Consider the following 25,581-nt stretch of genomic DNA (forward strand, 5'->3'; position numbering starts at 1 on the left):
ACCCCCTTTTAAGTTCCCTGGGTCTCGTCCATCTTCTTTGTGGGCTTCATTGGTCTGTGGCCATTTCCTTATCTCAGCCTATAGCTTCTAACTGAAGCCTGGGACACCAAGGGTCACCTAGAACTGGGCTGAGCACTTTGACCTGGCCTATAGCGGTTATTCATCTTGGTAAGCAAACCCGGACTCAAATAGGCAAACAAGTGCCGTGTTACTTTTGCACAGAGGGGACCTTCCCACACACTTCTGCCCCGGGATGGAGCACTGTATCACTGCACCGGAGTGCATAATTCTTTATTTGGCAATCCTATGTCAAAATGAGGCCCATGAACACAGCAGATGTACATTCTGGGTGGCTGCCATCGGCATGCATCTGGGGGAGTTATTTACTAGTTATTGGCAGATTTGGGGGGAGGGGGATGGTGAGGGCAGGGGAACCAAGGACTTCTCTCCCATCTCCTTGTGTCTTTTTTTTTTTTTATGAATGTCCCAGGGCAGAACCTTCGCAGACTGACTCTTTCCACGAACCTTTTGGACTGGAATTTTTCTTGTTTTTTTAAGATTTCTTTATTTATTATGTATACAATATCCTGCCTGCAGGCCAGAAGAGGACACCAGATCTCATTATAGACGGTTGTGAGCCACCATGTGGTTGCTGGGAATTGAACTCATGACCTTTGGAAGAGCAGTCGGTGCTCTTAACCTCTGAGCCATCTCTCCAGCCCTTGGACTGGAATGTTTGTGGTCCTTGTTTCCCTCTGGACCGGGAGATGTAGGCCCTGCCTTGGCCATTATGTAAATTCCAACTGCTCACCACAGGAAAACGGTTGAGGCCAAGCTCTGTGCCCTCTGTGTGGCATTGTCTGATTTTTACCCAAGTGACTTTTGGGGCTTTTCTCTCTAAAACTCAGAAATCAGCTTAAGTAATTGGAGCTACATTCTTCTTCATGGACTCCAGCCAGGTCACTAGCCCTGGTAAAGCATGGAAGGGCACAGGGAACCAAAATGGGGGCTGGGGCCACAGCATCAGATCTTTGTCCTTGTCCAGATGGTGTACAACAGGCTGCTTATACCCCAGCCACTGCAGAACTCCATGCCTCCTGTCTGCTATGGCCACTCTGGAGACAGTGCTGACCCTCACCTGGATTGCTCACACTGAAGTCTCCCTTCCTTGTGTGCCTGTCCTTCTGCACCTTTGATCATGATAAGACTGACAGGCGGTCACACCATCTTCCTTATTTATATCACCAGGTGTCCCCCCACATTGCTGGTGCTGGCAGCAGTGAGCGGCTTCACATGGGGTCGAGATTACAGAGTGCAGACATTTGACATCACGGCTCTTCTTGGCTATATTGTTGTGGTCCCTCCTGGACGTTCCTAGTCTCATATGTCCCCTCTCTGCTCATTCTAGCTTGCTTTCTATCACTATAATGAAGCCCATGAACAAAAGCAACATTTGGAGAAAAGGATCACAGTTCATCATTGAGGGAGGCCAAGGCAGGAACTCAAGCAGAGCAGGAACCTAGAAGCAGGCTCTAAGGCAGAAACCATAGGGGCACACTGCTTACCTGTTTGCTCTCTATGGCTTACTCAGCTTGGTCACTTACACTATCCAGCGATGATGCCATCATTAATCAGGAAAATGCTCCACAAACTTCCCCCCAGGCAATCTCTCAAGCGAGGTTCCCTCTTCCTAGATGACTCTAGCTTGAGTCAAGCTGACAACTAACCAGCACACTGCACTAACAAAATCAGGCCCACTCACAAGCATTTATCCAGCCCTCCTCTGGACCCAGAGTTACAGCTTACACTCACACATTGTTTCATGCTCCCTTCTGTCCATAGATATGCTAACCTCCACCTCCCTCTTGCCTTGTCCACGCCTAACCATCAATACCAATGACAGAGCACTATCAACCTTAGAAACCTCTTTAGCATCATGCTTTGCATATAGTAAGCCCCACATCCAGCCCTTTGGGTACCACTCACATTTGAAATACATAAATAGCTGTCAGCTGTATAGCCTCGGCACCATTCATGGCTAGGAAGAGGCTTGGGGACTAGGCCACGCCTCTTTTCCTCTCCAGGTCTTTCCTGTTTGTTATTTTCTGATTGCCACGAGGCTTGTCTAGAGACCCCTGCTGTTCAGAAGTTTCTCATACAGTGCTGGTGCAGTCAGAAAGAGGAACAGTAGTGGTAACTATTTTACATCTACACTCATTCTCGCTCAAATGACAGCTATTTTTATATCCTTTCCTCGTGTGTGTGTGTGTGTGTGTGTGTGTGTGTGTGTGTGTGTGTGTGTGTGTGTGTAGAAAGAACTAAGGTGGCTTTTAGCAGTTGCTGGCATTCAGAGAGCTGAGTTATTTTGAGTCCGTCTTTATGAGAGGCGCTGATTGTGAGCCAAGAGTTGAGGATTGAGGTTTTATATGATAGGGAGGACTTTTATGTGCGTGTGAGAGTGCTTGAACTCCTTCGTGGATGTTTCCTGACCTGTTGCCTTTAAGGTATCAAACAGCCCTCCCTAACCCTTGCTCGTCGCTGTCGTGTTTCTTTCAGTTATGAGCTGCCTGCCAAAGTCACAACACTGGAGGTCTTTGTACTCCTCCCAAAGTTGATGGGATCAGGCTGTCGGAATGGAAAGACGTCCTGTAGAATGCAATCTGTTTTCCCAGTTTTCCTGGCTGAGTTCATGAGATGACGGCTTAAAGGAAAGGGTGAAGTTCAAGTAGATGCGAAAAGCCTCATGGAACAGTGAACAATCTACACCCGTCCTGCCCTGCTCTCTCCTTGCCTTCTGGGAGCTGTTGTCCTGCTCTGCTGTGAGCAGTGGCATCCACCCCTCTCGTCTGCTTCCCTCATGAGTCATCCCATTCCCACTTGCTCAGTGGTCATAGAGTATGGCTGCCATAAGTTCGAGTTCCTGCTGGGGCAGGAGAGAGATGGGCATCTATGAGGGAAATATACACAGTGCCTGGATATGTGTGTGTATCTATTATGTGTGTGGATATGTGTGTGTGTCTGTGTGCATGTGTGTGTGTTTGTGTGTGTATCTGTATGTATCATTGTATGTGTACATGCCTATGTGCCTGTGTGTCTATCTGTGTGTATGTCTGTGTGTGTGTGTGTGTGTGTGTCTGTGTGTGTCTGTGTGTTGAATGGGCATAAGACACTGGGTGTCCTACTTAATAATCACTTTATGCTTTATTCCTTTGGAACCTGGTCTTTCACTGAACCTGAGATTTACAGACCTTTTGCCTAGGCTGGCTGGCCAGCACTCTCCAGCGATCCTTTGCCTCCACCCTACCGGCCAAATGTACAGCCACACCCAGCTTTTGGCATAGATGCTGGGACTTTGAACGGAGGCCCTCATACTTGCACAGCAAATGCTCTTACCCACTGAGCCACCTCTGCAGCCCTCCTCCGTCTTTTAAAGCTGGCATCCACCACCAATTTGTCATCTTTCACTAGGCAATGAATATGTCACTTTCCCCTCTTATTCCTGGTAGATAAGATAGACCCGTCCTATGCATGTCCATATACCAGGCACATGGGACCTGCCTGACCTGGATGAGTCTAATGTGAATTAGTTTCCTGTGTGGCCTTTGGAGTCTGCATATCATCTTTCTATGAGATAAAAACACAATAGCTCATGAAGGCTAAGAAAAAGGTTACTCTATTACCTTCCTGCTGTGGCCTGGAAGTTTCCAGATGCAGAGTCTTTATTCTGTATGAAGCCCTATGAGTGTAATACCCTATGGAAGTGATTCAGCCCTCTGACGTGAGTAACAGATTCTTATTTAACATCAAATGTAACACGTCTACATGGCAGACCAAAAAGTAAGGTTAAAAAAAGAACAAACCGGAAGAAATATGTGCAACTGTTAAAAAGAAAAGCCTGCGGCGCTTAGACACTCAATCCCTCCTAGTCCTGAGCAATTCACTAATGTGTTTCTGAGCTAGAGTGCAAACCCAAGGCTGTCTTAATCCAGTATGTCCTTAATGATGCTCTCCTTTAATTGACCAATACCTCTGGAAACAGCCAGTTAATAATTTTTTTCCTGAGAGGGAGGGGGAAGGAAAGAGGGAGAGAGAGAGAGAGACAGAGAGACAGAGACAGAGACAGAGGCAGGGAGAGAGAGAGAGACAGAGGCAGAGAGAGAGACAGAGAGAGAGAGAGACAGAGACAGAGAGAGAGACAGAGAGACAGAGAGACAGAGAGACAGAGAGAGAGAGAGAGGAGAGAGAGAGAGAGAGAGAGAGAGAGAGAGAGAGAGAGAGAGAGAGAGAGAGAGAGAGAGAAGAGTCTGTCATTCTTGCACAGTGGACTGGCTCACCTGTAAGCTTCAAAGGGTTCTCCTGACTCCATCTGCCACCTCTGCAGGAACCCTGGGATTCTAGACTCTCCTTTTATGTGCCCTGCATTTGTAAATGGGCTCCCAGGATTCAAACTTAAGTCCTCACACGGGTGTGTCAAGCGCTTCTGCCCACTTAGCCATCTTCCAGCCCACTTAAGGACTTTAAGAAACATATTTGTATGAGTATCTTGCCTGAGTGTTATATCTGTGCACCACATGTGTGCCTGCTGCAAATGGAAGTCAGGGATGACACCTGAGACCCTGGAACTGAAGTTATAGATGGTTGTGAGCCTCCATGTGGGGGCTGGGAATTGATCCCAGGCACTCTGGAAAAGCAACCAGTGCTCTTAACCAATGAGCTATCTGTCCAGTACCAAATTAATGACTTTTAAGTGTTACTTCTGGTTTTTTTCTTTCAGATGATAGATGGAACAGGAGCAAGAGTAAATTGCAAGCCAGGCCCCAGGTTTCTTCAATGGTCTTTGTGTTTTAAACTTGTCCCCCACCCACACACATACACAATACCTGAACTAATAATGTGCTCCATGGACTGTCAAACTTGAGAGTCACTTTTAGTTTGCTTGGAAACGCTAGCAACCAAGATGGAAGAGCCTCCGTCAGCTCCTCCAAGATGGGGCAGTAACTCTTCAGCCTGACACTGGGGAGGTTGGGGAGAATAATGACCCCTAAACCCAAGCAGAAAGCATGGCTGTGTCTCAGCCAGCACCTCTAGGGCAGAACAAACAAGCAAAAGGAAATGTGATGGTGTTCAAGGTCCCATGAGCTACCTCAAAACCCACCTCACATGCTTGTGTTGCCTGAACAGAAGCTGTAGTTGCAACAAGGTGAACCTTGCCATGTGTTTAAGACAGTAACTCTTGACAGTGTCTGGGCCTGTGGGTCTCCACCACCTAGGAACTTGATAGAAACAAAAATGCCCAATAATCAGTGTTTCACCAAGGGAATTTCAGTGTGTGCAAAGGAGTGACAGGCACTGGTTTAGGGAGCAATGTCTTTATTTAGGAATTAGTGACAGATGGAGAGAAACAAGGACAAGCAGCGAATTTATCCTTGTACCAACTCACCTTTCTGAAACTTAATAAATTGTCTATTCATTCAGGACTTAGTGAGGGTTATGGCTTTCATTTATCTCATCATTATCAAAGTGGTATAAGATAGTCTCATCTTCCTTTTATAGATGTGAGAAGAGGAAAAAAAGATATATTGGTGGCTTTTCTAACAATACGGAGTTAATACCTGTTGTTCTAGGTAGGGCATCTACTAATGTAATAAAACGCTATGACCAAAGCAATTTCAGGGAAAATCTGTTGGTTAGGCTTACAGCTCTGGACCACAGTCCACAATGAATTGAGAGAAGTCAGGACAAGACCTCAAGACAGAGTCCTAGATACAAGGACTGAGCAGAGGCCATGAAAGAATGCTACTTACTGGCTTGCTCTCCATGCCTGCCTGCCTTGCTTCTTTATACAAACCTGGACCACCTGCCTAGGAGTAGCACCACCCACAGTGGGCTGAGCCCTCCAACCTCAAACTTTAATTAAGAAAATGCCCTCACAGGCTTGCCTCCAAGCAATATGATGGAGACATTTTCTCAACTGGGAGTCCCTCTTATCAGAAGACTCAAGAGATGTCAAGTTTACACACACACACACACACACACACACACACACACACACACACACACACACAAAAGTAACTATCACACCTCTCTTAGGATCTGACCCATGTCTCTGGGATGAACTCTAAGAATTAGACAAGATATCTGGTCCCAAAGTAGAGCTCACAGTCAAATGAGACAGTTAACCAAGCAAAGAGTAGAAAACATTCTTTGTAGGCAAGTTTATTTATTTTTAGTTGGCCATCTTTCCTCTTGCATGCTTTCCTATTTGTCTTCATGAAAGCTCAACTAAGCTGGCATCTCCTCAGAAAATATTCAGATAAACCTTGTACACTGGAGGTGGATGAAGAGGTTGAACGTGTATCCCTCTGCACGGAGTGGTGGCCATGGGGCAACACACGAGTGGCTCTAGGTGAAGTGTGTGAGACAAGTGAGCACCTGCTAGTGTGCAGGAAACTCAAGGGCCAGGTTTCTCATGTGCACAGAGTGCTGCACCTGTTATTGGAAGGAACGGGCAAGTAATAGTCAGTCTCAAGTTACTCAAGAACAGTTGTTTGAAAGCTGTTAGAAAGCAAGACAAGCTGAACCAGCAGAACTGGAAAAACGTGATGCGCCAGGGACTGAGTCGGAGGGCTGAGGCCCTGAGGGTCAGAAGATAAATTCTCTGTAACTCAACCCACCAGCGTTTTCCAGAACAAGTATCTATAATTAGTAAGTGGGAGTTAGTTCCTCTGGCCTAGGGCAAGACACGTGAGCCTTAATTTATACTCTTACTCTCTCTCTCTCTCTCTCTCTCTCTCTCTCTCTCTCTCTCTCTCTCTGTCTCTCTCTGTCTCTCTCTCTCTGTCTCTGTGTGTGTGTGTGTGTGTGCGTGCGCACGCGCATATTTCCAAGTTGTGAGTGGTTCAGTGCATGTAAATTATCAGCCATAATTGCTTATCAGATAGATTCATATTTCTTGTAATAAGACATAGTCGTGTTTCTTGGTGATTATCAGTACTTTAGCCTCTACTAGTTTAGTGGGGAATATATTTTACAGGTTTTGTATGTAACCACTTTGAATACAAGAAAATGTTGACATGTTTCACTCATTTCCATCCTTCACCTGCTGCTTTTCCCTGAGGGATTTGTTCGTGAGAAGTTACTGTCCCATGTAGATTACAGCCTCTTGCCATGACTTGCGTGTGTTTTTTCCTTTGTTCTTTCTTAACCTTTTCTGTGAGCTATATGAAAATATTATGTTTTAACAAGCACAAAGCTACAACTGTTTTCTATATGAACTTTGGATTAAGCCCCTAATTTCCCTGATTCAGGGCTGGAGGGATGGCTCTGCACTTTAGAACACTGGCTACTCTTCCAGAGGACCTGAGTTCAACTCCCAGCACAACTGTCTGTGGCTCACAACTCCACTCACAACTGTCTGTGGTTCCAGTTCCATGGGATCTGACACCCTCACAAAAACATACATGAAGGCAAAACCCATGTACATGAATAAAATTAAATAATTTAAAGGCAAAAAATAATAATTTAATTCAAAATTATAAAAATGTTCATCCTTGTTTTCATGTCTGCTTTCCGGTTTTATTATGTACTCATGTGTGTGCGTGTGTGTGTGTGTGTGTGTGTGTATATGTGTGTGTGTGTGTGTGTGTGTGTGTGTGTATACAAACACATGCCACGATGCATGCATCAAGGTTAAGCAATGATTTTGTAGAATCCCATCTCTCTTTTATACAGACCCTGGGAATCAAATTCGGGTCTCTAGGATTGGCTTGCCAGTGACTTTATCCATTGGGCTATCTTGTCAATCTTCACATAGCTTTATTTGTTGAAGGGCAGCCGCAGACAGTCACATGTTCCGGACATAACCATCGTAGATGAGTCCCCTCTTCCTGATGATCTCAAATGCTTGTTCTGTCACCTATTGAACTCTCGATTCGTCGGTTTAATTATTTCTGAACTGATGATAAGACTTCCTGGTATTTCCCCCAGATCAGTTCATGTGATACTACATTTCTCAAAACATCTTCCTGTGAATGATAGGAAAGAAGTGAAATTCATTTGGAAAAGATACTTCATCAAGAGTAGAAGATAGTCTGGGAGAGAGCTCGGAGGTGGAGTGTTTGACAAGTAGACTCAAGGCCCTGGATGGAATCCCCAGGACAGGATATCATGTGACTGAACATAACTTTAATCTCAACGCTCTGGGCTCGGGCAGAGGCAGGGGACTCTCAGTGGTTTTGAGGCCAGCTAGGTTTGCATAGTGAATTCTATGCCAGCCTAAAGTAAGACCCGGTCTCAAAAATGAAACAAACAAATCCCCAGCATAAATGCATATATAAACAGTATATCACATATGTGCAATACAGTATGCATGTGCACATATGATTTGTTGCTTTCAGTGATGCATCCACAATGCGTTTCAATTCCATAGCGGCCTAGGGGAGGTTCGTTATTATTACATATGGATTAAATGACTTAATTCACATCTTATGACTTTTTATTCTGTAAAATTTTAATATATCTTACTCAAATAAGGAAGCCATACGCTTAAATGTATATAATTAAGCTATTTTGAAATGAGTGTTTATATGCATCTCTTTCTTTAAATTGGGGGATTTTTCTTTTATGATTTTGTTGAAAATACTTTCTGGGCCTTGGAGCTAGGCATCTACTCTTTCCTCAATTCCTATGAATAAATTATAATAAATTAAACTTTTTTAAAAACAAAGAAGAAGAAAGAAAGAAAAAAAGAAATGAGTGCTGTGAGTCAAACCATAAAACCATGAGATTCTACCCAAAGGAAACTAATCAAAAGAGGGACCACTGAGTGCATAAAATTTCTTCTTATAGATCAGCAAAATACCAGTAGCAGTAAGAGTAAGTTACCAGAGAGATAAACTGCTAGAAAATAACTTACAGGGAAAATACAGAAATTAGTAACGCAGTATGCCAACAATTGATTGTGTTTCCAATCAACCATGGGGAGAAAACCCAGAATAAATTGCGTGTAAGATAAGCTGAGCTGGGGTGTTTAGATTCTTCCTATCTTCAGAATGTTGGTCAAGATAGCTTCCTGCTTCTACAACAATAAAACAAATCACACCATAAATCAAAGAACATGCTTGCTTGAGGCAGCCATGTGCAGAGAGGCCCGGAAGGTAGGAGTGTATCCCTGGTATCAGCTGCGGAGTGAGTATTTTGAACGCCATGCAGGGAGCAGACAAAGCAGAGACACCAGCAGGCTTCTGTGTTGCAGACTACCTTCAAAGGCCTTAGAGGTTCTGCTCACCTTGGAGAAAGAAATTCCACACCTATGTCTATCTTTTCATCTCTGTGAGCCAATGTGACCCGTTTCTTGAAGTCCTTTTCCTTTCTCCCAGGTAATCAAGTGTCTGTAGGTCCTTCTATGTCGGCAAAAGAATAGGGAATGCGAGCATTGCTTTTAAAGTATTTTTCATTGATTATGTTAGCATCCAAAGCCATAAGTTTTACTACAGCACCGCCATGCAGATTGGTTCATTAGTAACCCCAAGTACTGTAATTGCCTAGTGATATCTTGGGACGATTCTGTAGCACCTTATTTGTGATTGGAATTTTTAGAGTTTTTTAAGGTTCTCTGTTTTGCTTAGAGATGTATCCAGGCCAGTTGTTGAGAGCCTCTGAGGGGAGCGTTCTTTAGAGTGGACTACGCCTACAGGAATCCGATGGGGTGTGGGGCTCTTTGTTTTCTGTCTTTATAGCTCTCTAAGCTGTGAATCTTTGTTGCTCTAGCTCACCTGAAATCTAGGAATACTTGAATGAGGCATGCAGCATGGTTAGTAAAGTGTGGGTTTACTCGCCTGGAATCCCGGAACTTGAGGATCAGGAATTCAAGGCCATCCTTAGGTTGAAGCCAGCCTGGGATATATAAGACTATATAAGATCTTGTCAAAAATGATGATGATGATGATGATGATGATGACGACGATGACAATGGCAGTAGTGATGATGATGGTAAATAATAATAACAACAACTTGGGTAGTCACTGGGACCCTGGCATTTAACAAGATGGCTTAATCACTGTCTTGTAGTTTTCTGTAACAATGAAAATATTTTTCTATATGGTGTGTGTCTTGGCTTCCTTGCAGAGTGTGGTGTTTGTGGGCATATTAGGCACCCCTAACTAGACTGCGGATAACTTTCAATGCTTCTTCCTCCTTATCAACTACTGGATCTGGATGTTGGAACCATACAACTTGGGTAGAAATGGCAGTGGTGGCCACACAGCACCTGTTTTTGTGGAGCAGGTTTAATGCTAACTACCATAAGGGTTCTCAAAATGAGGCCATCGAACCAGCTACGTCAGCATCAATTGAGAGCATCCTTGTGTTTAGAAGTACAGGGGCCAGGAGCATCTCACTGCCACCTCCTTCATTTGTGATTATAGGGTGCATTCATAGCCCCCCTCCGTCTCCCTCCCTCCCTCCTCCCTCCCTCCCTCCCTCCCTCTCCTCTCTGCATGATGCAAAAACCCAATTTAGATTTAACAGCAAGGTCCTCTAGTTCAACCTCAACTCTCACCACTCAGAAGAAGCACTTTTGTTCATTTCTCGCTTTGGATATATCGGTAGCTCTTCCCTACTCTTAAAAATATATTTCAGGACAGCTGGAGAGATGGTTAACAGCACTAGCTGCTCTTCCAGAAGACCCAGGTTCAGTTCCCAGCACCTACACATCCGCTCACAGCCATCTATAACTCCTGCTCTAGGGGGTCTGACACTAGCTTCTGGCTTCCACAGGTACCAGGTGTACGTGTGATACAAAGACATATATGCAGGTAAAACACCCATATACATAAAACAAAAATAAATAAATCTCTAAAAAATAAAAAATATGTTCTAACAGCACATCTTTACTCCCAGCACATGGGAGATAGAGGCAAGGGAATCTATATGAGCCAGAGGCCAACCTTGTCTTCATAGTGAGTTCCAGGCTAGCCAAGGCTACATAGTAAGACCCTGTCTCAAACACACTTGAACATGCACAGACACTCACACACACACAGACACACAGACACACAGACACACCAGGAATATTTGTTTCTACCTTCTAAAAATATTTTTTAGCCAGGTGTGGTGATGCACACCTTTAATCCCAGCACTTGGGAGGCAGAGGCAGGCAGATCAATGTGAGTTAGAGGCCAACCTGGTCTAAAAAGTGAGTCTAGGACAGCCAAGGCTAACACAGAGAGACCCTGTCTCAAAAAAAAAATTCCTTGAGCATTTTGCATTTTGATGATATTCAGCCCTCTCCCCCAAATTTCAGTTGTCAGTGTTGTTATAGTCCTGTAATAAAACCTTTGATAATATGTCGCCTCTTAAAGTTGGGAGCAGAGATTCTAACGAGTTGGCTGGACCAGTATCCACCCTGCTGAAGAGGGGCATGACTGACGTGTTCTCCAGTGCCTCTCACGATGTCTGCTCCGATGCGTGGTCGCTTGCCTGGCCTTGGTCCGCAGCCTCAGTGTTGCATTATGGATTCCTCAAATAATTGTTCTGTAGATGTTAAGGTGGCATGTGGTGATGTGAGTTCAGGGATCTTTGGGATGTAAGATGCTCTGGAACTCCTCACATCCTGAGAGATGTTGACCTTCAACGGAAGGATGAGGATGTAGGCTTTTCTGAGTGCTGGGCCAGGATCTTCTTTCACATACGGTCTCTCTCAGAGCTTGTCCTACACAGAGCGTACTTCTGGGGAGCGCTGACTCGTGGGGTTGCAGATGACATCATTCTGCTTGTAGCCCATTACCTAGATCCCCTGGTCACTCTTCAGGCTTCACAACCTTAACCAATGCAATGCCTGAAGATACTTTCTTTCAGAAAAAAACAAAAACAAAAACAAAAAACCAGCCATCTAGTAAGTTTTTAAAATACAGACACTTTTAATGATGAGATTGAAAAATACATTTCTGATCATGAAGACTCATGATTTAGCATTCAGACTTGTATCTGCTGAAATAAAAAGCCTGTTTGTGGATGTAACTGGCTTTGAAGTACTATAGTGTAGGAGAATGTTTGGTTTTGATAGGATTCCTTTGTCTTGGGAATCAATTAGGTTCCGCCCATCCCCCTTTCTTTGGCAGTGCTAGACTGAACTCAGGGGCTCGCATGTGCTAGGCAAATACTTTGCGGCTGAGCTACATCCAGCCCAAACATTGCATTCTTGAAGATGAAGTGCCATATCATGACCTAGTGCGGAACGCAGCAAGCACTGTGTGTGAACATAGAACAGATAATTAACAAAGATATTTATCGGCTAATTTTGACCAAGGGAAAACTACCTTCCCTTCATTCTAAAGATTGTGTTCCTGCTCTGGCCCCTCCCCCACTCTCCTGAGGAAGTTTCGATTTGTCAGCTCCAAGGAAACAGGTCTACATTTATCTTCCTGGATCCTCTTCCCACCGGAACCACCCCTGAGACACTCTCATTTATAAGAACGACCGCCACACCAGGCCGCTGACATCGAAGTGAAACCAGTGTCTCATGTGGATAGATAGATCCAGCCACAGGACACCTAAACCTACCTAGATATTACGAACTTAAAATTAGCACTTCCCGCTTCCTTTAGGTGAACCATGTTTTGTGTTGTTGTTCACTCAAAGATCCAACAAGGGGCGGAAACAGATTCCTAGCACCTGTACAAAAAGCTGTGGCCACACTGTGTGCCTATCGCCCCAATTCTGTCGGGGGTGGGGTGAAGAGAGGAGGTTTGCAGGGGTTTCACCACCATGCAAACTCAGAATGTGTGCACCCACCCGCACATGCACCTGTAAAGCCCGCTCCCCGCCACAGCCAATCAGAGCCTTGTCTCTTTAGAGTGCTTTGTGATGCTCAGGAAGCATAGGAATGAATAAAGTATAACCACCCGTTAAATGCTCATTCTTTCGGGGAATGTCATACGCTGCTGTAGTGTGCAGTGTGTAAGGCACAAAGAAGACCGTGTCCATGACAGATATAAGAATATAATTATTTTGGAGTCCTCTAAGTTAAAAAAAAAAAAAAAGATGATATTTAGAGCCAGGCTGTGGAGGCTTGTACCTTTTAATCCCAGCACTTGGGAGGTAGAGGCATACGGACTTCTGTGTGTTCAAGATCTACAGAGCGAGTTCTAGGACAGTCAGGGCTACACAGAGAAACCCTGTCTTTTTAAAAAAAAATGACATTTAGATTATTTAAATGAAACCTCCTCTGATAGTATCTACTCGTGCCAGATGATTATGAATGCTAACAGGTAGATTCTGGAATACCCAGCATGCACCCTTGGAGTCCTGAGCATGAAGCTAGACACGAGTGAAAATATTCGGATTATATTAAAAGAAGCAAAAGCTATAAGCAAGAGATTCATGCCCCACCACAGAGCAGAATGTGACCATCACCAGATAATTATATTGTCCTTTATAAAAAACCCTTCCTAATAGCATCCCTGGTGTCTTAAACTTTGCCAAGAAATAGAAATGTCCCAGATGCCAGTGACAGGTTATAGAGCTGAGCAGCCAGCCCATGTTGAGGCTAGAGAGAAAAGGAAAGTCCTACTTCTCAGCTGCAGTGCTGGTGTCTAAGGAAGAGTCCCAGCGATGTGGCAGAAGTCTTCACTGTCACCTTGAAAAAGTCACTTGAGAGGGGCAGCCTCCACTAAGGAATTGCCTAAATCAGATCGGCCTGTGGATAAGTCTGTAAGGGATTGTCTCAGTTGTGAAGTGATGTAGGAGCACCCAGCCCACTGTGGGTAGCACCAACCCTAGGCAGGTGGTCTTGGGCCATGTAAAGAAGGCCAAGCGTGGTCCTATTAGTGACCCTATAGCTGGAGTTTGATACTTAATAGGTCTTCTTTCTCCTACCTTTCTCCACTTTTTCTTTTTCCCTTTCAACCCCCTAACAGATATGAGAGAAAAAAAAATGGTTAGAGAGGAAAGGAAAGAGATGCCTGAATAAAGGCAGGTGTCAGAAAGGGAGCAGGCAGCGTTATCATTAGACTATTTCCTGCTCACTATTACGGGCAGTGAGTTCCGAGGGGGCACGTCTGATGATCTTCACTGTCGGGATAACTAATTTCTTCTTGTTTTGTTTCTTCTTTGCATACAACTACTTAACAAACCGCAAACAACAGCAAACAACAACCAGCCAACAGCCAGCTAACAACCCACACACTTTCTCTGGGCCCTAGCACTTATATACCCTCTTAAAAAAAAAATCCCCAGAATTTCAAATCTCACAGAATCACAGAAACTACCTTAGCTGGCAAAAATCACACCCCAACCAGAGCACAAGGCAAATCATAGTCATGTGCTGCAAAGCAGCCCCATATCCCCACACCTGGGATTAAAACAAAAACATATTCTTATAATATTTCTCTGTGTGTGTGTGTGTGTGTGTGTGTGTGTGTGTGTGTTTTAAAGAAACCAAAACTCTGAAGTTCTCACTATATGAGTGAGCAATTAGCATTTCTCCATGGTGTCTGCTTCAAGTTCTCGCTCTGACTTCCCTCAGTGATGGATGGTCTGCGAGCTAGAAGCATAAGCCAGATAAATACTTTCCTCATCAGAGCCACGGTGTTCGTCACAGCAACAGGACAGTGTGAGAGGGCAAGAGAGGCAGATAATGCAGGAGACAAGGTTTCCTACTCTCTAGCCAAATAACCCTGCGTGTACGTTTCAGGTCTAGTGTGCTCATGTTGACGATGGTGTGGATGTTTCCTCATGTCTGTAGCCTTCAGTCTTCTTACCTGCCAAAGGGGACGCACTGTGGACTTTGCAGGATCATGAAGATAAGTGGAGGTATACATGTGGGAAAGGCTTACAGAGAGTAAGGTCCTGTGAGCCGGCTGCTCAGAGCTGGTGTCCATGGTTTTCACTCTGATCCATCCACAATATTTCTGCTGGCTTTGTTGTTGTTGTTGTAACAATTAAATGGAACAAGGCATGAAGGCGTGTTAAAAGGCTGTATTGATTATTATGTAGTGTTTAAGTCTGGGACGTTTCCAGGTGGGTACCAGTCCCCTCCCAGTTGCTGTCATGAGGAACAGTTGCTTTGGGGGATGTCATCATCATCATCTCTGCTGTCAATGGGCTCTAGGCTACTGTAAGCCCCTCAGCAGTAAGTAGGATTTTCACACTCCTGTGACATCTTCTGGGCTCCTTGTGCCCTCATCCTCCCTGTACCCCAAAGGCCTCAGCCCAGCTCTGCAAGGTGAGGGTTCTCTGTACGAGCCAGGAGACCCAGTCGGCTATTACTTATTTTATAAGATAAGTACTGTGCTTTGCACCTAGTGAAAGAAAAGACTCAATGCTTGGTTCGAGTGATGGAATATGAATAGCGACAGAGAGACAGATGGATGACACACAGACAGACAGAATTGTGAGTGTGGTGTGTGCAGCGTGTGTACGTGCATGTGTATGGGTGCATGCTCCTGTGTCCGAGGAGGGCATCTGGTACTCTGCCCTTCTCCACCTTATTCCTTTGACCAGGGTCTCTCTCTGAGCCTAGAGCTAGGTTGGTGGTCAGTAAGACCCAACAGCCCTCCTCTCAGCATATATGACCACACCCAGCAATCTGATTCGTCTTAAAATCAATACATACAGTTCACCAGACAAAAGGCCCACAGTTGTTTTAAATGAGAGGAAGGATTGACTCACAGACCACATTGGGGTGGGGGGTGGGGGTGGGGGCAGGTGTTAGCGCTAATGGCATGTTCATGAGTAACTGGCCCCACCAAGAAAGTCCCATTAGTGTTTATCCGTCGAGATGACAAGGTGTTCTTTCTCCTCCTCAGAGGAGAGTCTAAGAAGATGCACCGCTATGTGTTTCAGTGCTGGTTTTCTCATTCCATTCCTCAATGCCAAAATATCCTTGGTCTCTGAGCAGATTGCGTTCTCCTAGCAGCAAGAAGGGTTAAACTCCCACAGATGTTTATGGGAGCCACAGAGCTATACAGCACTTTGAAAATGTACCACTTAGTGTCTGAGCCTTTGAGTCATGCTTGAAAAAAATTTTTTTTCTAAGCAAATAAACACAGATCTATTTTGGGGACTAACAAAGAAATCAACAAGCATCCATTCTGCTTTACTCAGCTCCTGGAGTATATTCTGATCCTTTCTTTGGACGTTCACCAAGTAGCTGTAAAGGCTTTCTCTGCGCTTGATGGCTTCTCAACTCAAAAAAATGTGGCTCCCATTTGCTGGGTGGAAAAAACAAACAGACAAACAACAAAAACAACAACAAATACATCAACCAAGCAAAACCTTCAAGCAATAAAAGTTTTCTGGGTACTTATTAGAATGGTACATGCTGTGGCTCCGAGTCACACCCACCTCTGTGGGTGGAGCCCAGGCACCTGGGGATGAAGCAAGCCCCGTGGCTGATACCTGCTAATGATTAATGACAACTAGTCTAAGAGCTCACCTGATCAGTATAGGTGAGACGCTCAGGCCTCAGGGTGCTTTGTGACACAGCATTTTATACACACACACACACACACACACACACACACACACACACACACACCACACACTAAGGGGATGTAGTAAAAAAAAAAAATGAGGTTAGACAAAAATATCATTGGAAAGTTAAATGTAAAAATCAAATGATGGGATAAACCAGGGCCACAATCTAGTTTTAATGCATCCGTCCAAGATAAGAACTTGTGTGCAGCATGTCTTGCCATGATGCGCAAGACCATATACTGGCGGGCACTCGTCCCTCCGTGACTGTAGGGAATCCAAGCTTCATCTGTTTGCTTCCAAGCATCAACCACACCTTTTCTGGCTTGGGAGTAAAGGCCAGCTTGCCACTTCAAAGATAACAGGGCTGTCCTTGAGAGGGAAGGGAGCTAAGCAGAGAGGACCCACTCGACAAAAGCCGGAGAGATTGTAGGGTTGGAGGGAAGTCCAGAATTTAGGAGGGGAGCTACTCAGTGTGGGAGCCTGATAAGAGAAAATAGTGCATCTGAAGAAAGAACGGGCATGGTGAGGATGAGGGATGGATGCTGAAAACAAAAAGGGTCGTGTGTAAAAGAGCAGAGCATCCGATGTAAGGGTTGACAAGAATAGAGGGCAGAGATGGGGTCGACAAAGACTGAATGAAAGAGAATGCTGTGGGCTGGGAGAAAATATAAAAGGCATGGGGGTGGGGCAGCATCTAATATTTGTTTTGATCAGCTCAGCTAGACTGAAGCGCTTTATGGGGCATTGTTGTCTTATCGTTTTATCACCAAAGGAAAGTTCCCACCACAACGACTAGCTTTGTGTCTTCAAAAGCACCCCCATCCTTGTCTGGGATCCCCCACTCCATATTTGGGTTCTTGGCTATCCCTCCGTCCCTGTCACTGGGTCTCCTGATGGCAGCCACTGAGCACCAAGTTCCTTCTACAGCCTGAAGAACAAGAGGTCAGGGGCCTTCTGGGTCAGCTGGCCATGCAGTGGCCAGCACTCAACCAGCTGACCAGGAAAGGAGCTGATGTTATACAGCAGAATGGTACCAGGAAGGCCCTTCACGGCAGAGGGCCCTGTTGCCAGCCAATTCATCTGAGCGTGAGCTCCAGAGTCAGAAGATCAGAGACATAGAGCACTTGTCTATAAACACACAGCTAGCCGTTCACTAAGTGAAAAGCATCTTTAATTTCTTCACTAGTAAACCATGCTACTTTTTCCTCTCAAACAGCTTTAAACCCTTAGAGAAATAGAAGACTTCAAAATAAAATAGGCAACATAAAAAAATCTCTCCACAGAGCCAAGCCTGGTGGCACACGCCTTTAATCTCAACACTTGGGAGGCAGAGGCAAGTGGATTACTGTGAATTCAAGGCCAGCCTGATCTACAAAGTGAGTCTAGGACAGTCAAGGCTACACAGAGAAACTGTCTCGGGAAAAAAAAAATCCACATTTAACCCAACTAGAAATTAATCTTATCACCAGTTTCCTTTCCAGTGTGTGGACATCCTTAGGAGTCAGGAGCAACAGTGACAGGTTCTTTAAAGGGCATGGTTAGGTGAACACCACAGATATACGTAAACTACAATGCCAGGATGTCACTAGGCAGCAGAATGTTCTAGAACCTCTGTCACAGTTAGTACACCATGAACTAAGATGTCGTCACATAGCCTGTGCCTTACGAGGAGACAGATTCCTTCAGCGTCAATGTTCTGGAAGGCTGGCAAGGTGACCTTAGAGCTTAGACCACACACACACACACACCACACACACACACACACACACACACACACACACACACATTCACCCTGGAACGATGGAGTTCTATGGACAAAAGCTTTGGGGCTGTGAGGACCTGGATCTCATTAGTCTCTGAGACTTGTCTCTTAAGCTTTGCTCCTTCCCTGTGTTTCACATTCTTCTGAAAGCATGTTCATTTCTCAGCCAGCTCCATACTGCCTTGGTGGTCCAGGCTCTCCACTGGAGGCTGCTCTCTGCTTTTGCTCTCTGGGCCAGAAAACCTTAGGGTTCTGAGATGGCTCAACTGGTATGCACTGCCTGTGTAGACCTGGCAATCTGTGTTAGATCCTTGACCACATGTTAAAAAAAAAAAAAAGGTGGAAGGAGAAAAAAAACTCCCCAGGTTTGTTGTTTCTGACCTCCATATGCACACACACACACACACACACACACACACACACACACACACACACAGAGCCATTAATTCTTTGAAATAACAAACCCTTTTCTGACCTCTGAGAGAATAAACTCTAAGTATCCAAGTTTTATTCCTGGCCACCCAGACACCCCCACTGTCCTTTAGAGAGACACTGAGCCCCAGGCTGTGCACTCTTAACCCTCCCCCAATATACTTCTCTCAAAGTCCCATTTCTCCAAGTGGCACGTACTTTCAGAGGTGACTGAGTCCCAAGACTTTATATAACAATCCAGGAGCCAGGTGTGGTTGCTTTAAACCTGCAATCCCAGAACCTGGAAGGCTGAAGCAGGAGGATTGCCCTGAAGTATTTATAAAATCTTTATTAGTTGAACAAACATAAGGTAATTAGTGCCTGACATATCCAAGACTTCAAAGGCAGTGTGCAGTGCACGTGCCACAAACACTAACCAAAATTACTTGAATTGCTGTGTACCTTTTTCTGTGTAGCCTTGGCTGTCCTGGACTCACTTTGTAGCTGCGGCTGGCTTTGAACTCACAGAAATCTGGCTGCCTCTGCTTCCCTGAGTGCTGGGATTAAAGGTGTGGTCCACCACTCCTGGCTCTCTGGTCCCATCTTAAAAGTTTGGTTCTTTGAAAACTTAGAAACGCCAGAGGTGGCCCAGAGCATCCTCCACAGACTTGTCGTGACAGACAGCCATCCAACTATTCCACTGCCTTTGATCTGTAGGGTTTGGGCCTCAGAGTCTGGTGCTAGCACATGTGTTTATTTTGGCCCAACCCCCCATGCCTGCCTTTGTTCCATTTTCTCTCTTTCAGTAGCTATTGCCAAGCAAATGCGTAGTAATACTGACAGTTGCCATGCTAAAGCAGCCCCTGCTGTCCCTTCCATGTGTCCCCAAACTGGGCCAACTATAAGGCGACTTCAAAGGGTTACAACTACCAGAAATTAAGAAATATTGAAAAGGAAAGCTACGAGATTGGTGCTGACATAAGACCAAGGGCAACCACACCTCCTAGCTCACCCCTGGCCAAGTGCACAGTGCACTGGGTTGGTGAACGCAAACTTGAACGTCTGGTCCCGTTTTTCTCCGTATATTGGATTCAAATATTTTGCATATAAATAAGCTTCATATGTTTTCAACAGGAAATGTCGCTCTGAATAAAGCCCGGAATGGCTTCTTTCTCTCCTTCTCAATTGAAAAACAGAACATTAAGGAAATGTGCTCATTTGTGTGTGCTAGTAATGGGGGATGTCTTAATTGGTTTTAATCAGGAGGAGAATGGTAATTCACTGTTGTTCCTGGGTGCTGAGCTCAGCACAATGCAAAACAACCTGAAAGTGGAACAAAAAGAAATGGAGCTGCCCCACGTGGGCCCATTTCCTGATGCTGTGAGTCACTGAAGAGTTGCTAAGAGCTGAGAGGTGGGTCCTGAGGGCTGGCTGGTCAGTCAACCTAGCCTCCTTGGTGACCTCTGGCTTCCATGTGCACAGGGACACATATACACAAATGTGAGTACCACCCCACGCCCACACGGAAGATATACTAAGCTGTGACTCTACCTGCCAGAAAGGGAAGTGGAAACTCTTTTCATCTTTCAAATGTCTACTCTGAAGCATTAAATGATGCCTGATATTCCTTCATGAAGGAAGTCATGTCCACAGTCCTGATTGCTGCTCAGTGTAAATTCTGTGTCTTAGCTTGAAATAGGAGCTCTTTATATTTTTAAATCTGGAAAAAATCAGCTTGGTTTGTCACCAGATTTTAGAAGGAAAAGAAATGTCAATGGGTTGATGGGGGCAGAGGGGGAGGGGTGCAGGGGTGCAGGGGTGCAGGGGCTGATGTGTTGGGTTTACAGTGGGGGGGGGGCAGAGAGTAGCTTCTGAGCCACATGTAATGTTGAGGAGTCATGAGCATGTCAGATACCAAAGCCCTGACCTAGAGCTGTGTGTGTTTTTAATGAATGTGCTCTAATTCTGTAGACTTTTCTTTCTCATTAGTTCCTTGTTAACTTTTAAGGATGTTGTAAAACCAGTAGATCTCATAGAGAAATTTAAAAATAAATAAAGTGATCTGGGGCTCGGACGATGGTTCATTCAGTCAAGGGCTTGATTCACAGGCAGGGGAATGAGTTTGGATCCCCACCACCCGCAGTTACACGCAGGGTGTTTTATTGCACACCTGTAATCCTAGACCTGGGGAGATACGGGCAGGCAGATCCTTGAGGCTTGCTGGCCAGTTGGTCTTGCTAAATCAGTAAGCTCTGGGTGCTGTGAGAGAAAGTGGCTCAAAAAATAAAATGGAGAATGATAAAGGAAGAAACTGTCATCAACCTCTGATCTCCGCACGCAAGCAGATGCACAAGTTCACACACACACACACACACACACACACACACACACATATGGAGCACACATACATGATCTGCCAATAAGAAAGAGAAACACAGATTTCCATTTGCTGTACTATCTAATCTTTTATTTTCTGTGAATAATACCTAGACAGATTACAAAATTATATTTATAAATATATAATATGTTAATAAATGTTTTACATGGTATCCTATATAATAATAAATATATAATTTATTAATTTGTTGCTATATTATATGTGATATAATGTTATATATATTACAATATTAGTTTATATTAATAAATATATTATACAATTATAAAATTAATTCCAGGGTTTGTTTGTTTGTTTTAACTTAGCATTACATTTAAGCATTTTGTGCAATCATACAATGATTAAATAAATATAGACATAATGCCTGTAGGGAATCCTACCTTGGGGCAGAGTTGCTTTTATCCTGTGTTCTCAAGCATCCAGTGAGCATTGACTGGTAAACTTTGTCCACCTTTAACATTTCTTTAGCAACAGCACCTGTAACGTCATTTTGATTCATCATCTAATATCAGCACCACCATATGAAAGATAAGGGGCTGGAAAGATGGCTCAGGGTTTAAGAGCACTTGCTGCTCTTGCATAAGGCCCAAGTGGAAGCTCAGCACGGTTTGTCTGTAACTCCAGTTCAAGGGGAATCTGATGCCCTCTTCCGGCCTACACAAGCACTGCAGGCACGCAGTGTACACATACACACTCAGGCACAACCACACAAAAAGATTTCATGAGCCTCCTTAAGTCAATAGACGTGATAGACAGTACGGTGAAGCTTTCCTCTCTGGCTATATCAGCATACAGTTTTTCAGTTCCCTCTCTGGCCAGCCACCTCTAGTAGGTTCTAGGTCCTCGTGTCTTGCGCTGACTCAGCCTTACATTTGAGCAGATAGAACAAGGCGTACGTGAAGATGATTTTTAGTCCTGTTAGGAAGGATTCCTCCACAGGAAGACTCAGTGAAGGGTTCGATTGCTGATTGCAAACGTTTGGTTTTGTCAACTTGACGCTCTCAAGAATCGCCAGGGAAGAGAGTCTCACTAAAGGATTATCGAGATCAGATTGGCCTGTGGGGATGTCTGTGTGGAGTTATCTCAGTTACTTTAACTGAAGTGGGAAGGTCTACCCACTGTGGGGAATACCATACCCTAAGCTTGGGATCCTGGAATAGCTGTAAAGGAGAAAGAAAGTGAGCTATCACTAAGTGTGCGCACAGGCTCTTCATAGTGTGACTACTTAATTCAAGCTCCTCTTGCCTTGACGTCTGCACAATCTCTGCGACCCAGCACTATGAGCTGAATAAGCCCTTTTTTCTTCCCTAAGTTGCCTTCATTGGGGTATTTTGTTATGGCAATAGGAAATAAACCTAGGAGTCAATTCATGTTTGAAAAGTCTATAGTATTTATTTGCTAACCTGGCTAAGACTCCAGATGACCTGGAAAATGCCTTAAAATAAGTCAAGTGTGATATGAACAACTGTAATCCTTGCACTGGGAAGGCTGGGGCAGGGGGATCCTGAGTTCAGGGGTGATTCTTATTCACATAGAAACTATAAAGCCAACCCAGGCTGCATAAGACCTTGTCTCAAAAGGGTCTTATGAACAGGCACAGTGGCTCACGCCTACATCCCAGGCCTCAGGATGCCAGGACAGTAGGGTCTGCATGAGTTTGAAACCAACACAGGCTATTTAGTGTGTTGGAAGCTGGCCTGGGCTGCAGTGTGTGACACGTTAACAGGCCTAATAAGTCAGAACCCTCAAGAGCTGTTCCTGGAAAGCTGGTCTGTCTGTCTGATTCCCATGATCCTTCAGTTGGGTACCTAGAGAGCTCAGAGTGACTCTTAGCCTTTATCCTGCGGTGCCGAGAGGGTGCGGAGGGGCGAACTTTTCTTGGGGTTCAAGCATCTCCACAGCACTGCCCCATCCATACACCCACCCTCATTCTTTCACAGATCATCAAAGGAGATAATGAGGGGCTTTGGATCTGGAAGGTGATGTCATCGTTGTGGACTATTTTGCTTTGGTGTAAGGAAAAGGAAAGATTAATAGAATGTGGGAGTCAGTGCAGAAGGATAGAAAGCTTGCATAAGGCAGTATTTAGCAACATCATCTTGTTCTAAATTTACACACTAATACACATTGTATCTGTCGACTTAGAAAAGAAACAAAAGCCAAGCCTGCTATCTTAACAAAGCAGAAAATTCTGTTTGCTTCCTCCTGTGATATGGCCTGAGTTTGGGCAGTTCTAGAACCTTCGGAAACACAGGCATAGAAAGCAGAGTGATTACAATTGACACCTCACTCCATCGGCAGTCATCGAATAGATCCCCCCCATCCCTTACCCATCCCCCACCCCATCAATGCATCCCAGATCGCTGGACTACAGCAGTAGGAAGGGCTGGAGGAAATGTGTTGTGGGCTGGTGCTGCTGGCATGGTGGTCAGAGAACACTTCCTGGGGCAAACTGGTGAGTGGCCTGAAGGAGAGGAGAAAGTGTGAGATACCTGAATCTGGGGCTGGGTATATCTGAAAGTCTGAATGTGCATATATAGAAAGGAGGATAAAATGAACATAGAAACCAATGTCAGTGTGTTTCACACACACACACACACACACACACACACACACACACACACACACACACACAAATGGGAGTTAAGGCATACAGGCTTCTGCCTGCATCATTTTAAGACAGCTATTTGGAAATTTACCCCTGATCCCATGTCACATGCCCCATGGTCACATGCAGGCAGCATTAGCTTTAAGCAAAGTACCGTATTTTTCAGACTATAAGACGCACCCAGTTTTTAGTGCAGTAAGGAAAAACTGTAAAAACAGCAATTGGACCATAAGGTACACCCTAACCACTCCTAACCACCACCCCCTTTATGGTCCAAGGAAAACCATAACTAAAAGACAATATGGCAGAATGCCTCTAAGAAGAAACAGGAAACCAGGGTTGGAAAGCAGCAGAGAGTGTGTGAAGGTATATATTGCTCAGAGGCTTGTCAGAGGCAGGGTGTATGAAAACACACTGCTCACAGTTCAATCCCTCGACTTGTAGGTGTACACCACCTTCTGACATTGTGACTCCACTGATGTGGCCCAAAAAGCTCAAGCTCAAGAACCACAGTTGACTTAGGAGACAGAACTCAGCATTTTGTTTTTTTTTAGTAATTTATGATTTTATGTTGGTCTATATTCATAGCTATGCTCAGCTACAGAAAGCCACATGCATGCCTTGCAGGGTTGTGCACCAACAAGCAAATGCTTCTACCTGAGAACTGGCATTTTTTCAGCTATTTTTGACACCCTGGCCAGAATTGTTCATTTGTCTTCTCTCGGCCACAGGGACATCTAATCTTCCCATTGGGACAGAAAGGGGGACAATGATGTGTGTGGGTTAGCATTTATGAGTGATGAGTGCACATGTACCTAGGAAGAGAACCGTTGTGGACAGCCTCTGTCTTCTCTGGGCATTTGCGCTGGAAGAGAAGGCGGCAAACCACGTGCCGAGTGCGCACCCCAGCTTCTTATTTGAATACATGGAAGCACGTGTGTGTGTGATGAGTCCAGTTAGGTTCAAATGCCTACTGTTGTGCTGAACAAGGGCTAAACTAAAAGAAAATTGGGGTACTGTGTGTGCAGCAGCCTATGGGAGTTCTGCCTTTAACAGCAAAACCACCCATCTGGGCTGATGGGATGCTTGGAAGAGTGTCCTCTCAGAATGCACTGGATATGCGTGAAGTTCGCACTGTGTGCCTTCTAGGCAGGAGAAGAGGGTGGTGGGCATGGGGAAACGCTGCCTGTCAACAGGCTTACCCTTACAAGATGCTCTGGGATGCGCGCAGTAAGGACTCAAGGAACATTCACTAAAAGAGCTCTGCGGACACATGAATAACTTCCTGGTTAATGAAGATGTTAGGGATGATGGAGCAGTATGGAAAATGTCAGAGACTCTAGAGTGTAATTTTTCCCAGCTCGAGCATCTTTGTTTTTCTTGTCCATCCACTGACTGGGGAAAGCCCTTCCTTCTCTCTGAATTTGGGTTTACTGGTCCATTAAAGAAACCTGACAGTACACACCCAACTCTTACGTTGCAGACAGGAGTGATGAAAACATCCTGATGGTCAGATGAAATAAGCAAAGGAAGGCGGCCTCAGAAACTATGCCTACCGCTTTACAAATGCCTGCCTGTTTGGACACTGTGTACAAACTTTTCACTGGTTAAACTAAGTAATAAACAAAGCAGCGGGACCCTAGAAACCACACTCGTCCCGCCCCCTGCAGACATCTGCCCACAGTAAGAATCCGTGCAGTGTTTGTGAAAGAATGGAGTGGACTATACTGTCTACTAATAATTGCAGCCACTGACAATCATTTGCACTAAAAATACCAGCCCCCAACCTGCCTGTCCTCTGTGAACACTGGGAGCAGCCCTGGCTGCACATAAAGAACAGTTTGAAAGGGGTAGTGTGGGGGAAAGTGACCTACTTCATGTTCTAGAGTGGCAGTTCTTAACTTTTGGCATGCTGAACCCTGCTTCTGT

General features: G+C 44.9%; 1 protein-coding gene across 15 annotated transcripts in view; it reads left to right on the forward strand.

Moving 5' to 3' along the window:
* Positions 1 to 25,581, forward strand: part of ANK3 (ankyrin 3) — a 590,040-nt gene that overhangs the window by 325,562 nt on the left and 238,897 nt on the right. The window lies entirely within an intron of this gene.

Source organism: Acomys minous (genome assembly GCF_964271855.1).
Source record: "Acomys minous genome assembly, chromosome: 13".
In the NCBI taxonomy this organism is placed as follows: domain Eukaryota; kingdom Metazoa; phylum Chordata; class Mammalia; order Rodentia; family Muridae; genus Acomys; species Acomys minous.